Source organism: Lithobates pipiens, unplaced genomic scaffold (genome assembly GCF_037356315.1).
Source record: "Lithobates pipiens isolate NorthernLeopardFrog02 unplaced genomic scaffold, aLitPip1_a1.2 Scaffold_3, whole genome shotgun sequence".
In the NCBI taxonomy this organism is placed as follows: domain Eukaryota; kingdom Metazoa; phylum Chordata; class Amphibia; order Anura; family Ranidae; genus Lithobates; species Lithobates pipiens.
In genome coordinates, this window is record NW_027507790.1 from 173,015,471 (window position 1) to 173,031,372 (window position 15,902).

Sequence of the window (15,902 nt, forward strand, 5' to 3'; positions counted from 1 at the left end):
TTTAAATTTGTGTGCACCTATGAAATGGTGACGCTTCAAAAGCCCCCTATAGGTCATTAGTTTAGTGTTACGGATGAGGTCTTGTACTAGAATTATTGCTCTCAATCAGGCATGTGTGGTGATATGTAACATGTGTATCGTAATTGACGTTTTCATGTGTAGACACGCCCAACATGTGTGTTTGCATTTGTACGTGAGCATATGTGTGGGCGGAGGACCTCAACATTTTTTTGGGGGGGGATTTTATGTGCTTTGATGTAACTATTTTTTGTAACTTTTTTTATCACAAAGGGGACAAAAAGCCCCTAACATGATGATTTGTACATGACAGGTTCTCTTAAAGACCCTGCATGTCTACTCTAGGCTCCGCTGAATGTATTTAAATGCACATTACATTGCAATACATCCCTTCAAGACTATGCTAGCTGGGGAAAGTGACAGGGTGACCTGAAATTGACGTCATACACATCACTTTTCAGGGTTTTAGTAAATCAACTTTGTTGTGTTCAAATAACCTTTGGTGTACTGGGGACTTTCTGTCCATCTTGTGGTATTCCCACTCCCCCTGTTGCATCTTGCATAGCGTAAACTATATTGAAAATTAAAATGGGTGAGTGGGACCCCTCTTGTAATACCTCAAATATCTACCTGAGAATGAAAGTATAGATTTCTTACCACAACTTCTCCAGGAGATGGTAGAAACTGCCATATGCCTTTATTGCTCAAGAAATTACCAAATACTAAAATATAACTTTTGAACAAACAAACCATTTATCCCTGTATTAATATTATATATTTTTGGGTGTTTGGCTAGAGAGAGAGGGAGCAATTTAGGACACTATGCTGCAGTTGCTCTCTGGGTGCCCCCACAGGACTGTTATGCCAAATTAACTAACAGTGTCTGCCTCTGACCAGCGAGGGGGACTACAAGCTTATTTATCGTTGCTGGAGGACTAATAATCTACTCAGCAAGGAGACTTCATATACTGCATGCAGACTTCAAAGAAACTGTACTTATGTGCACCACCTTAAAGACTGGGACCCAACACTAGCCAGATGAAGGTTTAGAGATAAGAGCTGTCTACCAACCAACTGTTTCACCAGAACTTTGCCATGATTGCCCATAGTTAGAGGTATATCTTTAGGAAGCTTCATATACCATTATAGTTATTCAAATAGAGTGCATTCTGAAATAGGAATAGACTACTGTTTGCAGAGCAGTTGCTGTGGGATCATTGTTGCTATCACCGTTAACTGCTGTGTTGACTTTTCTCATTTGGTGCAGTGTTCTATCCTAAGCTGCTAAAGCCTAGAAATTCCATTAATTAGCGTAATGTGAGTAAAGTTGATTCTTCTACCTGCTCATCTATGTATATGTTGCCATCTACCTTAAACTTTGGCAGTATATCACCTGTGTTTACCAATAACCCGTCTGGTGATTTTTTCCTGGTACTAGAACATAGCTGTGTGCAGGATATTGATATTTGTGCTCCCATAACTGTTTGCAACAACTATTTGTGTAACAGGGTGTGTCAGAGGGGCCAAGGTTGTTCACAGAGTTGAGGCAAAAAGAACAGAGAACCCAATATACCAAGCAGCTCCTGCGAGATAGCACTCCAATTATAATTATTATAGGGTTGAAAATGTGTTTATATTCAATTTCACAAATATCACAAAGAACAACAATAACATTTTAACTTAGTGACAACCATTAGTAGACAAGGGTAGTGAGTCAGCACAATAGCTGTCACCCATAGCTTGACTCCCATTCACAAACAACATATTATAAGGATTGACGCCTGTCATCTATTGCAAGGAGTCTTCCAAGCCGAAGATCCTTGTTGTTCATGATAAAACTATATGGGGGAATTTGAAAAAAAAAGGAAACCAAATCAAATAAAAAGGGAAAAGGGGAAAAGGAAAGTAACTCAAGTAAGGACGAGATAGTGTGGGAGGGGAACATAAAGAAAGGAAAAGAGGTCATAGAAGAGAAAGAGAACTGCTGGGAACAATTATAATTATTATAATAGGATATCCTCTCTCCAACCTCCAACAAGTTTTCTACGTCATTGGACATTTCAAGTGCTAGATTAAAACAAAATAAGAGGTTTAGCTTATTTTATTGGTTGTTAGAAACTTACTTAGTTAAAAAAGACAAAAAAGGACTCTGAAAATGATCTGTGTCATGTTCACTTCCAAATTCATAATAATGTGTAAGTTGCATTTATTACCTGTTTCATTCTTGTCTACCTACGTAGACTCTTTACCTACCTGTTCTACTTAATGGAGGATGTTTGAAGTATGTTTACTGCCATGAAGGGACTAAAACTGCTATTAGGATCAATTTATCAAAGAAGAAATTTTGAATATAGCTAAATTTTTCTCTTAATTTCTAGACAAATCTATTTTTTTCCCCTGAACATGTGGCAGCATTCTGTAGACCCAGCTTTGCCCTCAGTTCCTCTTGTGGCTGTTAATAAAATTTGTGCACATAATTATTAGTGTGAAGTAAAACAATACACTCTAGGTCAGCCATACACCTGTTTATTACAAATGGTTTAGGGAACTTCATTGCAGATTTTTCCAGCTTCTGTTCTGCAAATACTGAGATGGGTCATTCCATGTTATTCTTGATGCTGAAAAAAAAGCAAGAAAAAGAATAAAGAGAGCTCCTACCTATAATAATTGAATGAATCCCAGTTCTATAAAATAAAACCTGCTGGGAAATGCAGTAAACGGGCCTCATGAGCAGGAAATTACATTACTGCTGGTATTTTTTTTAACACTGTTGGGAGTGTCAAAACTTAACCAAAGTCCCACTTTCAAAAACTGCGAGCAGGCGAGACATGCAGTGTCTTTTCTACAATAAAAGAAACTTACCTGGCTACTCTGAGTCATCTTTGGAATGCACAATGGGTTGCGCAAGCGCAAAAAAAAACTGTTACATATAAACCAAGATCACTGTAATTGAAACACAGACTTATAATATTAGGTCTTAAATGGCTAAATCTAAAGCATTTATTGATTCAATAGATTGTTAGTGTTGATTTATGTGGAGAGCTCTCCTCCACCTGTATATTTCTGCACTATATATCCATTATTCCAATTAAGCAATTAAGTACCGTATTTTCCGGCGTATAAAACGACCTTTTATACTTAAAAAAATCCCCCAAATATCGGGGGTCGTCTTATACGCCGGTATATGGATGTCAGCATTAATGTCCGCGCCGAGCCAATCATGGCAAGCGATGTATTCTATTAATGAATACAAAGCCTGCACGGATTGGCTTTGAGATTCAGAGAGGCACCGTGTAAGTGTACTGTCTGCCCTCATATTGTAAAGCGCTGCGCAAACTGTTGGCGCTATATAAATCCTGAATAATAATAATAATCTACGGTTGCTCTACCTGGCTACATAATTGATATGAGTAGAATAAATCCACTTGCCAAATTAAGCTTTACAATGTGCGTGTTCCCTTACAGTATCTTAGTAAATAGGATATGAATCATGTAAGTAAGGTATGAATCATGTTAAAGGGAATTTTTTTATATAAAAAACTGGATTGCATGTTTGAAGTAAACACAACTTCTCACCTCATTCACTAAATTAAAGCTGAAGTTTGGCTAAAAAACATTCTCTATATATTTAAGGCCAACTTTCCTGTAATCAAGGATGTTCCACATTGTGCAGGCAGCGAGATCTTCTGTGCAGGGGCAGCCTGTCCTCTTCTGCTGCAGGAGACAATAGCTGTGGGTCTTCTGTGAAGCTGCTGTAAAAAAGTTCTTGATGAGGACCTACCCCCACCTTCTCCATTGAATTTTTTTTTTTTTTTCTTTCACTGTCTGTGAATGGGGGAGAGTCTAAAGTCAGAGGATTCTCTCCCCCATTCACAGAACATGTTACATGCAGTAAAAGCTACGGAAGAACGTTTCTCAATATATGAGGAGGAAGGAGGGGGCAGGTCCTTGTCAGGAAAATTTTTACAGCAGTGTCGCAGATGACCCAAATCTATTAACCCTTTCAGAGACACATTTAGATACAGGAAGAGGATGGGCATTCCTGCACAAAAGATTTTACAGGATCCAGTTGCCTGCATGACATGGGATATCCTTCATTACAGGTAAGTTAGCTCACTAAAGCTATAGAGATTTTTTCTAAACTTAAGCTTTAAGTGAACATTCACTTTGCAAAGTTGAACATGCTTTAGTCATTCAGTAAATTAACCCCTTTAGTCTTTAGAAGGTTTATGTTTTTTTTTCCTGAGACCTCTGTCTTCAATTTTTTTGTTTTCATTGTTAAAATGGATGTGCAATAATGTCATTACAGATGTAATATTGCCATGTATTATCCTTATTTTAACAATTCATAGTGTTACTAATATTTTCAACCTTTGTTTTTATAATTAGGGAGAATTTATGCTGTGTACTAGATCTTTGTCATACAGGAAGGATTAAAAACCTTTGATGAAACGCGTCAGCTGTTTGCTTTTTAATGCTCATATGTAGCCAATAAAGTTTTGTAACAAGGACTTTGGAGCTGCCGGCATTTCTCTCAAATATATTGTCTTCATTATATTGCTTGAAAACGGATCAGTAGTGTAATTGAAGGGAACCTGACACCAATAAAAGAGCTCTTTTAAAGTCGCAGCCTTTCACTAATTAGATCAAGTTACATGTTTATGCCAAGTTTATAATATACATTCATTCTTGGAATATGGAACATTTATCTGCAGTTTCCAAGATTTAAGAAATGAAAGCATATCTGTCTCACAGGATGCAAGATTTCATGCACTAAAGAAATTGGTGAAATTGTTTTACTAAATGAATAGAGAAGTGTTCATATTATATACCCAATAATGTGCAATAGAATTACACTTAAAGTGTTAAAAAAATATATATATATTATAATATTATTTATATAATATATAAAAAATATTAATTAACTAATATTAATTTTTTTTTTTAAATATTAGAAACAATGATTTCTCGCATGACGTGTGATCGTTAGTTTCTAGGATCCCAGGAGCGCAGTGACTACAAGATCACCTAGGTGAGCTCTCTGAAAGTGGCAAAGGGGAAAATGTTTACATTTTTGGCTATAGGGGTTGCTTTACTAAAACTGGAGAGTGCAAAATCTGGTGCAGCTCTGCATAGAAACCAATCATCTTTCATTTTTTTTATTTTTATTAAAGCTTAATTGAACAAGCTAAAGTTAGAAGCTGATTGACTATGCACATCTGCACCAGATTTTGCACCATCCAGTTTTAGTAAATCAACTCTTATATAATGTTAGTATATTACTAGAAATAAGGGTTCACCTCCAATGCCCAATGATGTGCTAGGGAAAATACTATTTGTTTATTTTATTATTTCTCATTGGGAATTTAAATAGAAAATAGTTACTGACATTAACTTTGCTAGGTGAGCAACCTCTACTCCTTTATTTAAAAAAAAGTTACTTTTTATCCTGAAAATGCCTAGTAATCTAGTAATCAGCATTGAAAAATCAAATATGTACAGCTTCTGCAGATCACTCCATTTGCTGTGAGTTCTCAGAGGTGCTCAATGCTTGAACACCGCAGATAATTATTCAGCATAGCTGTGCCCAGTGTGGGTTTATTTTTACACTGTAACATTAAATATATGCTGACAGATTTGTCACAAAATATGTTATTTTGTGAGTTGCTGCACATCTAAGGCCTCATCACACAGGATTTAAAAAAAACTAATTTCAAAGCATTTTCTGTTTACGGATCTGAATGCAGGAGCGTTATTTTCAATGAGGACATGGATACTGGTATGTAAACATGCACTGCGTTCACAGTTGTAACCAAAAAAATAAAAATGATTTGCATCAGAGCCTGCACTTTAAGCTTACAAGTGTAAATGCATGTATATGCATATACATAGATGCAAAAAGTGCATCCTGTTATTTAAAAAAAAAAATTTAGAAAAACTATTTTTCATATTTAAAGAAATCTAAAGCCAAGCATTTTACTGGTTATTTAGACAGGTACTTTTATTTCAGAAAAACCTTACATATATGATCAATAAAATTCTTACGGCCATGTATATGTATGTGCTTTTGCTCATGATAGATTCCGCTTAGAATGAAACATGTGGAAATAGCTGATTTTCCACTGCTGGGTATTCAAAATGAAATAATTAATCCAGAAAGCAAAAACAATTTCTATTTTGATTCCATCAATTCTACAATACAAATTTTTTTACCTGATTTTCTAATGTGGAAGACTTAAAAGCAGTGTAAAATATCATGCTGTATTTCCTTGGTTTTATCTCTCAGCAGCTCTATGGTAGGTTTACATTTTTCTACAAACATAGAACAATTGAAGTGATTGAATTCCTAATATCATCTAGGTTCAAATAGGAGTACGACAAATAAAAAGTTTTATATTTTTGTAATTATGTGATTTCATTGCCATATAGAAAATAAATTTGATTTATTGGGGTTGATTTACTAAGGTGAACATAATTCGGTTGGCAGAGTGAATGAAGATGTGTTCACTTTAATTGTTCAATCATTTTCATTCAAAAATCTTTTTTTTCTCTAGACATGGCCAGATATTTTATGAGACTTAAAGGACTAGAGCTTTTTCACTTTGCTAAGGGAATTCTCACTCACTTTGAATTTGGTAAATATATATATATATATATATATATATATATATATATATATATATATATATATATATATATATATATATCCGATCACATGCAAGGAAAATTAAAAAGAAAAAAAAAAACAGGATTTTTGCTTACACATGATTGGATGATAGAAGTCAGGCCAGCTTCACCTCATTCAGTAAGTTAATTAAAATGTTCTTGGAAACTGAACATTCACTTTGCTAAGTGGGCATTCTCAACCCCCTTAGTGTATCAACCCTAATGATTATGAATATACCTTCATAATATAATTTTCTAATACCAACTTGTAAAGTAAAATTAAAAAAGAAGGAATCTTACCTTAAGGTTTTCAGGATTTTTGTTCTTCCACCACCACCAATTAAAGCAGTGTATTTCTCCCCAGTGAGTGGCTGCTGAGCTCTGATTGGTCAGTGGCAGTACAAGTCACTAGCTGGGCATTGTTATGTCTGTGGATATGTAGAGGGCATAAGTGACACCATTGGAGCCCATAAAGGTCTGTTCAAGTGTACAGACCCCAAAGCTTTTTTTTTTTTCTTTTTTTTTTTAACGATGCAAATAAAAAATTATCCTTTGTGGAATGTGACTAATCCTTTTAGCTTCCTGTCAACTATTGCAGCAAAAAGGACCTGTTTTTTTTTTTTTTTTTAAATCTAAGATCAGAAGTCTTTTGGAGGGTGATGGAGATTTGTATGACCTTTACTTACATGAATTACTTACATGAATTAATCCCTGTTAACCTGCATTGACAATATTGTCAGAGCAGCTAAATCTTCATTGCCTTTTATTGAGATTTTTTTTATGCCAGTCAAGTATCCAAACACAAAATGAAAATAAAAAAACACTGAGGGGCTGATTTACTAAAACTGGAGAGTGCGAAATCTGGTGCAGCTGTGCATGATAGCCAATCAGCTTGTTCAAAAAAAAAAAAAAAAAAAAAAGAAGGAAGCTGATTGGTTTATATTCAGAGCTGCACTAGGTTTTGCACTCTCCAACCAATTTTAGTAAATCAGCCCCTTTGTGCCTACACTTAAATTTTTTGGTTTTTCATTATTTTTCTTTTTTTGTATTTTGTTTTGATGTTTATATTTATTTTTCATTTATTGTTGATAGCTATATTAATGAGTGTGCCACTTGCACTGTGTCTGGTCTGGATTGAACATAAGTAGTAATAATTATAACAATACGATTGAAGTGTGTGTGCATTGAGTGAGGTACTCTTTATAGGTAACAACCATTATTTTTTAAAATAAAATGTTCTTCATTCAATTTAATTGTAATTTATAGAGTGATCAGATCACTGTTATCCTGGTTGTCGTGAAGGACTTGGCTGCAATACCCACAGTAATAAACACATAATAATAAAGACAACGAGCAAACAAGCTGATGTATTGCTTAGTCTTTTTGCTCACTCAGAATTTAAACAAACTGTTTTTTAACAAAGTTTTCAGCTGACTTTGTAATATAAGCCTTTTATACGACTGATCATTTTTTCAGCAGCAAGGTAAAAGCAATCACAGAATTTCTGTGCTCACTGCTGTGCAAATACAGCAAATGAAAGTATTCCATCAATGGGGCGTGACCAGTAGGGGGCGCAGCTGACTGGCACACAGCAGCCCAGCAGACATACACTGCACTCCTCTAGGCTGCATTGTCCTTGCTAGAAATGTGCTGTAGGCTAAATTATATTGGCTAAGAACTGCAGAAATGGGGCCAAAGATCATGTTTGGAGTAAAGTCTGGTGCCCATTGGTGTGTGGGTGTTTCTATGTGTTCTGCACCCTCCCCTATTACCTGATTAGATGATTGATCTGCCAAATTCCTTCCCAATATACAGAATACTGAAATCATACATATTGATGATGTTAGGGGCAGTTGTGTCGATCTGTCACCCTACATGCTAGATAGAGGATCTACTATGATTATGTATAATGTTTTTATTTAATATGTATACATTATATATATATATATATATATATATATATATATATATATATATATATATATATATATATATATATATATATATATATATATTATGATTATTGTTATTTCTTTTTTAGAATATATTTTTTCTATTATTTTTGTTTTCGTTATATTTTATATATACTGTAGTTAACAGATCGTTTTTTTCTCCTTGTAAATATGTGTGAATGTTATAAAAAATATATAAATACACACGAACAAAAAAAAATAACAAAACATTATATATATATATATATATATATATATATATAGATCTCTCTCTCTCTCTCTCTCTATATATATATATATAGATAGATAGATAGATAGATAGATAGATAGATAGATAGATAGATAGATCTATCTATCTATCTATCTATATATATATATATATATATATATATATATATATATAGTTGTGTGAAAATGCAACTTCAATTTAACTAATCATAATGTGCAGATGAAATGAAATAGGTAAATAGGAATTAGCAGTTCACAGAATTGAATAATTACAGTGAATTCCCATACCATTTATTCAGACTGATTTATTAAAGGGGTTGAGAATGCTCACCCCCCTCAAAAAAAAAAAAAAGTGAAGATTCACTTCAATTATCCACTTATGCCTTAAGCAAATTCTTATATATTATTTCATCTGCACATGAGTGGATAATTGAAGTACATCTTCGCTTTTTTTATTTTTTATTTATGTGAACGTTTCTAACTCCAGTGTTTCAGATCCAATCCTGTAGCTTTTCATCTGCACGATTAGATTATTGAAGTTGAAATAGTCACACAATTTTAAGAGTCTCAACTGGTTTGGTAAATCATATATATATATATATATATATATATATATATATATATATATATATATATATATATATGAGAAATAGTATTTAATATATATATATATATATATATATATATATATATATATATATATATATATATATATATATATATATAAATACTATTTCTCAAATATATAAATAAATAATATATATATATATATATATATATATATATATATATATATATATATATATATATATTAAATACTATTTCTCATATATATATATACACATATTTGTACAGTCTCATTCACAGACATGATATCATTTTCTTGTAGCAGTACATATTCTTCCTTCTGATCTTTTCCATGCTCCCACCATCTCCCATGTAGTAAAGAATGGGTAGAGTAGTAGAGCAGCCCCCAGACCTGTGTGGGATCCTGGCTCTCCCTCTTCAGTCATATGATACAGAAGAACTCCTGAAAAATCTTGCCTGACTTTGCTTTCGTTTTCTTCATGAAAGAGCCATATATTCTCCCAAAACCAAATCTAGCAAGTCTACAACAAAAGGCTGAAATATGAAACTGGCTTGTATAAATTACAATTACCAAATTATTTTCAAATCAATTAGGATTAAAAAGATTTATCCCAAATGGTTCACATTTTTTTTATTGTTACATTTATTGCAGACATTTCTAATTAACAAACGGTCTTCTTTTTCTTTATGATTATAGTATGGTGTAACATTTGTATAATCTATTGGTTCGTTTGTTTCAATTTCTTCAATTTTTCCAATACCTTCCTGCATTTATTTTAGGATTATTATTATTGTTTTTGTTGTTATATTATTATATTTCTTAATTTATGATATGTTTATATTGGTATGTTAGAACTGCTTGTTATTCGGGAGAGGGAGAATACAACGAAGAACAATTAAGAAAGAAGAAACAAAAGAATACAATGAGACAATAAAAAAGAAAGAAAAGAGGGTTGGTATAATAGAAAAAGAGGAGACATGTTTGGATTAAGAAAAATAAAAAATAAAAACTATAAATATCAAAGAAGTTTACTTTTTTTATATATATAATTTTGGAGCAGCTACACAAGGAAAAAGTACGGAATTAAAGGCAGCTGTGTTTAATACAAGCTATCACCTAAATATAATAATGATAGTAATAATATATATATATATATATATCTCAATAATAATAGTGATAATAATAATAATTATTATGATAATCATCCTATTTATTAATTATAATTATTATTAATATCATTATCATTGTAAATCGCTAGCATGAATTCTTCCGAACTTTTAATATGTTTAGAAAAAAGGAAAAAAAAGAAACAATTAAAATCAAATATTTCTCGATGTGTTCTTTGATCATACAATTCTAATAAATATTATCCTGGTCAGCCCTCTTGCATCAATAGTGGATCTTTCTTGGTCAGGACTGTTTTTAGATAAATGTCCCAGGGGGGGAAACATTTCTTTTCAATTCATGTAATATGTAACATTTACACGCATTGTGTCCCTGACCTTCGGCCCATACAGAGAATAGAACACTCTTAGTACATCAGGAGTATGGGCTCACAATGGAGCAGAACCAGATGTCTTACCCACTGAGCCAGCTCTGCGAACTCCTCCATAGAAAATAACAGTCTGGAAGGACAATCCTGCCACTTCTGTGTCCCCTATATAAGAAGCAGATCACCTTCCTCCTCCAGAATCACCCCAGAGGTCTTCTTCATATGCTGATCACTATTCAGGAATGGCTGGGATGAGGGGAGGATGATATTGCATGTGGTCTCATAGAACCACCCCAAAGTCTAAGACACATAACAAACATCTTGTTATTATGGTAACACACACAAGCCATGTACTAAGGATTGGCAATTATAGTATATGTATTAGAAGTATGTGGGTGCAGTGCTGTTACACTGGAGGAAATAATGCAATGCAACTGCAATCACTATCATACCTTAAGCAAGGTGAGAGTTGCCATACAGTTCTCCTCGAGATCAATGGATTTTATATATATATATATATATATCCTCGAAAGATCCATGATGTGCACCCTGCAGGAATGGCCATAATCATCTTCCTAAATTAGCCAGTGGATGGATGCAGCTCATGGCCATTTCTTGTGACTGTGGGTACACCCTGTGTTAATCATTAAATTCAAGGGATATTGCATGAACAGGTACCCCTGGGCAACAGCAGCATAACCAGTATGTTCATCCTTAACCACTTGCTTACTGGGCACCCAAACCCCCCTCCTGCCCAGACCAATTTTCAGCTTTCAGCACTGTCAAAAAAAATACAAAACCGTTTTATATTTTGTTAATAAATTTTGCAAACAGGTAATTTTTCTCCTTCATTGATGTATGCTGATAAGGCTACACTGATGGGCACTGATAGGCTGCACAGATGGGCACCGATAGGCTGCATTGATGGGCACTGATATGCGACACTAATGGGCACTGATAAGGCGGCACCGATGGATGGGCACTAATAGGCGGCACTGATAGTTGGTATTGGTGGGCACTGAGAGGTGGCATTGATGGGTGGCACTGATGGGCAGCACTGAAGGGCATTGATAGGTGGCACTGAAGGGCTCTAATAGGTTGCACTGATAGGTGGCAGTGATGGGCACTGATGGGTGGCAGTGATGGGCACTGATCGGCACTGATGAGGCACCACTGGTGGGCATTGATAGGTGGCACTGATTGCTGGCACTTTTGTACTGTGGGCACTGATTTGTGGCACTGGCAGGCGGTACTGGTGGGCACATAACAGGCTGTTCATCTTTGGGACCGATGTCCCTTCAAAGAGAAGCCGGTGATCTGCTTTTTTTCTCATGCTGTCAATGTAAGAAGAAAAATCGGTCCCTTACTCGGATCTGTGATCACCCGAGACTCATTGATTCGGGTGATCACAGCATGTGCCTCATGCCCCCTTCAGGGGGGCGGGGCGAGCGTCAATAGACAAACTCCTGGCAAAGCATATCCGCACTGCAGCCGTCATTCAGCTATAGTGAGGATCTGAAGCAGTTCATTTGTTTCACCTTTATGGTCCAATTACTCAAAAGGGTAACTGGTAAATGGCCACATGTAGGAAATAAAAATTAAAAAGGAACTCCAGCTATCAAGTGAAAACAAGTGCAACAGTATATGCTATAGCAAGCACTGCAACTGTGCTGCAGTAAGAAAGTCTGATTATCTGATTTCCAGGTTATTCACTGCAGGAAGACCTCACAGAGCTTGATACCTGCAGGATGGACTAAATTTTGTAAAGCCTGGTAAACCCTAGCAGTTTTTTTTTTTTGCTCAATCCAGCGGGCTGAAGTAAAAAAAACTGAATAGCTCAGAAGGAGCCACTGTACTAACAATCCGATATTAGTACAGCAATCTCCCCCACTGAACTATTGTGTTCTGACAGGGGGGCGCCCCCTTCCCCATCAGAAAACACCGATCAGCATTCTCAGACATTGGGTAATCGGCAGATCTTTTTTGGTCATGCCCGTTCGACAGAAGCTGGATTCTGGATTTGCTGGAAAGTGCAAGTGAGCCTGATTTTGCACTTTCCAGCTTTAGTAAATAAAACCCATTGTGTACTTAAAAGTGGGGTATGCCTGTACAAAGCAATGAACAGCTGACAGTGATGATCATCCACAGGTAATTGCTGCATGCAAATGGCTGTGAATGGCTATGGGCACTGTCTGCCTTGCATTTCTTTGTATAAGGATTTTTCCCCATAGATGTTTGCAGGAAACCCCACTGAGTCTTTCATAGGAAATTGTAGTCATCCCCAAACTGACACTTTGCTGGATTCACCAGCATTCACTGCACAATCACCAGCACCGAGCAGTGAATGTTTAACATACAGTAGGAGCATTTTTAGGGAAAGCTACAGTAATACCTTGTACACACGGTTGGAAATTCTATTGTCGGAAAATCAGATCATGTGTGGGCTCTATTGGACTTTTTCTGTCGGAAATTCCGACGGAAAAAATTTGAGAGCAGGATCTCAAATTTTCTGACCAAAAAATCCGATCAGACTTTTTCGTTTGTCGTTTTTCAATCGTTTGTAGAGAATTCCGATCAGACAAAGTGCCACGCATGCTCAGATCAAATTACAGGACCAAAGCTATCGGCTACTAGCCTCAACGTAGTCCCGTTGTAATGAACGAACGCCATCACGAACCGAACAATCGGATATTCCGACAACTTTGTCCGACCGTGTGTATGCAACACCAGTTTAGGACAAAAGATTTTGTTGTCGGAATGTCCGACCGTGTGTACACGGCATTAGAGTGTATAGAGTGTCACATTCACAGCTTTATAAATATGTCCTTCAAACATTACACATTCCAAGTGTGTTTTAAGCAATTTTCTTTTAGCGTTGCATTTTTAGTTGTGGATAGAATGGGAAGGATTAGAACACCTGTCGAAAATCTGGCAGGGGTTCTCCGTCCTCCCCTACTCAGCTTAAAACAATCATTTGCATTTCTGTATGTGTTGCTGTTGGAGAGTTTCAATCACTTCCTGTCTAGTGAAAAGGTTGTCCCTAGGGCAGGAAGTGAGAGGAAATCTATCTAATGGAGCTCCAGACAGCAGTAACCAGACAAGGGTTCCTCACTTTAGCCAAATAAAATAAAAATAATAAAGTTTTGGCTATGAAGAAAAAGGAGGAGACATGTAAGGAATGTGCAGAGTAAAGAAGCCCTGGGATATGACTGTAGAAATGTCATTGAAAGTATAAAAGACTTCCCCATTCAGGAGAATAAACAAACTGAGAAAGGAATAAAATATAAAAAAATATGCAGTGATAAAATAATATCAAAAGTGCAAAAATGCAATGAAACTTAAATTCCATCTCTCAGCCCAATAGCCCAATGAATATATAAATATACTGTATACAAATATATAAACACAACTACATCTAATAGAATAAAACAATATTTTACTGTAAACAAACCAATACATAAAGGAGAAATGAGAACAATTCATATAGTTATATAGAATTCATATAATAAATTCATGAGAACAAATAATAAGCAAAAGTGAAAAAAGTTCATGTGTCTTCATAAAGTGAAAAGGTTCCATGCATGCACATTCCTTGTGTGCAACAAGCCTTCTTCTGATGAAATGGCGAGTCCACCGCCACACCAAAAGTGTATGTGAATCTGCTCACCTTACTATTGACCTCCAAACTATAAGGCTTTGTTTAGCCTGGTGGATGGAGGGGCGGAAACTTTTTTCTGCCCACTAACTGCACCCCCTTAAGCTGCAATGGGCAGTGGATGGGGATGCCGCAGATGCAATGCTTCACTTTGCACCCGCGGCATGGTTCTGCCATGCAAGGTTCTGGGCATCACACACATACACCTATCTGCAGACTGGGAGTGAGACGGAGGGGCAGAAGAGGGACTGCAGACAAGGCTAGGGGTCTCTCCAGTGGCAGCTGGTGCTAAAAACAGACTGAACATTTCTGAAAAGAAAACATCAAGTGCAGCCTCATTGTGCCCATCAAACGCAGCCACTGTGCCCATCAAACGCAGCCACTGTGCCATCAAACGCAACAACTGTGCCATCAAACGCAGCTACTGTGCCTATCAATTGCAGCCACTGTGCCATCAAATGCAGTCACTGTGTCCATCAAACACAACCACTGTGCCCATCAAATGCTGTCAATGTGCCAGTCAAACGCAGCCACTGTGCCCATCAAATGCAGCCACTGTGCCAATCAAATGCAGCCACTGTGCCCATCAAACGCTGCCATTGTGCCAATCAAATGCAGCCATTGTGCCATAAAATGCAGCCACTGTGCCCATCGAACGCAACTACTGTGCTATCAAACACAGCCACTGTGCCATCAAATGCAGCCACTGTGCAATCAAACGCAGCCACTGTGCCAATTAAACGCAGCCACTGTGCCAATCAAACGAAGCCACTGTGCCAATCAAACGAAGCCACTGTGCCAATCAAATGCAGCCACTGTGCCCATCAAATGCTGCCACTCTGCCAATTAAATGCAGCCACTGTGCCCATCAAATGCTGTCACTGTGCCAGTCTGCCCAGCACTTACCCTTGGTGGCGTGTCAGGCATGCAGGTGACGGCGGCAAGCTGTGGGACCTTGCAGCGGGTCAGACAGGGGCTCCTGTGTCCTCTGTGCGTCTCCTCCCCTCCTCCTGATAGTCGTCCAATCATAGTGCCTGTCCTTTAAGCCAATCGGGTGATGGGTAACAGACCCACACACCTGATTGGCTGAGAGGCGGTTCAGTGTTAGGAAAGCGAATATTCATTCGCTTTTCTAACACACCTGGGTGGACTGCGAGCGCGATGCTTTGCGCTCACAGTTCACTTTTTTTGAAGCCTATTAGAGCCTATGGCTCTAATCAGGTGCTTCAAAAATACACCCCCCTCTACTAGAATTCAGGCGCCCGGTGTCCGAAAAGGGGTCGGACGCTTCAATAGGGGGTG

The 15,902-nt window shown here is 36.6% G+C and overlaps 1 long non-coding RNA gene across 1 annotated transcript; it reads right to left on the reverse strand.

Annotated features, from left to right (window-relative positions):
• Nucleotides 1-2,528: 2,528 nt before the first annotated feature.
• Nucleotides 2,529-11,264, reverse strand: LOC143940784 (uncharacterized). The gene is made up of 3 exons (XR_013263934.1): nt 11,036-11,264; nt 6,985-7,112; nt 2,529-2,636 (listed from the first exon to the last, which is right to left on the reverse strand). It is a non-coding gene; the product is annotated as an uncharacterized LOC143940784 (long non-coding RNA).
• Nucleotides 11,265-15,902: the final 4,638 nt, after the last annotated feature.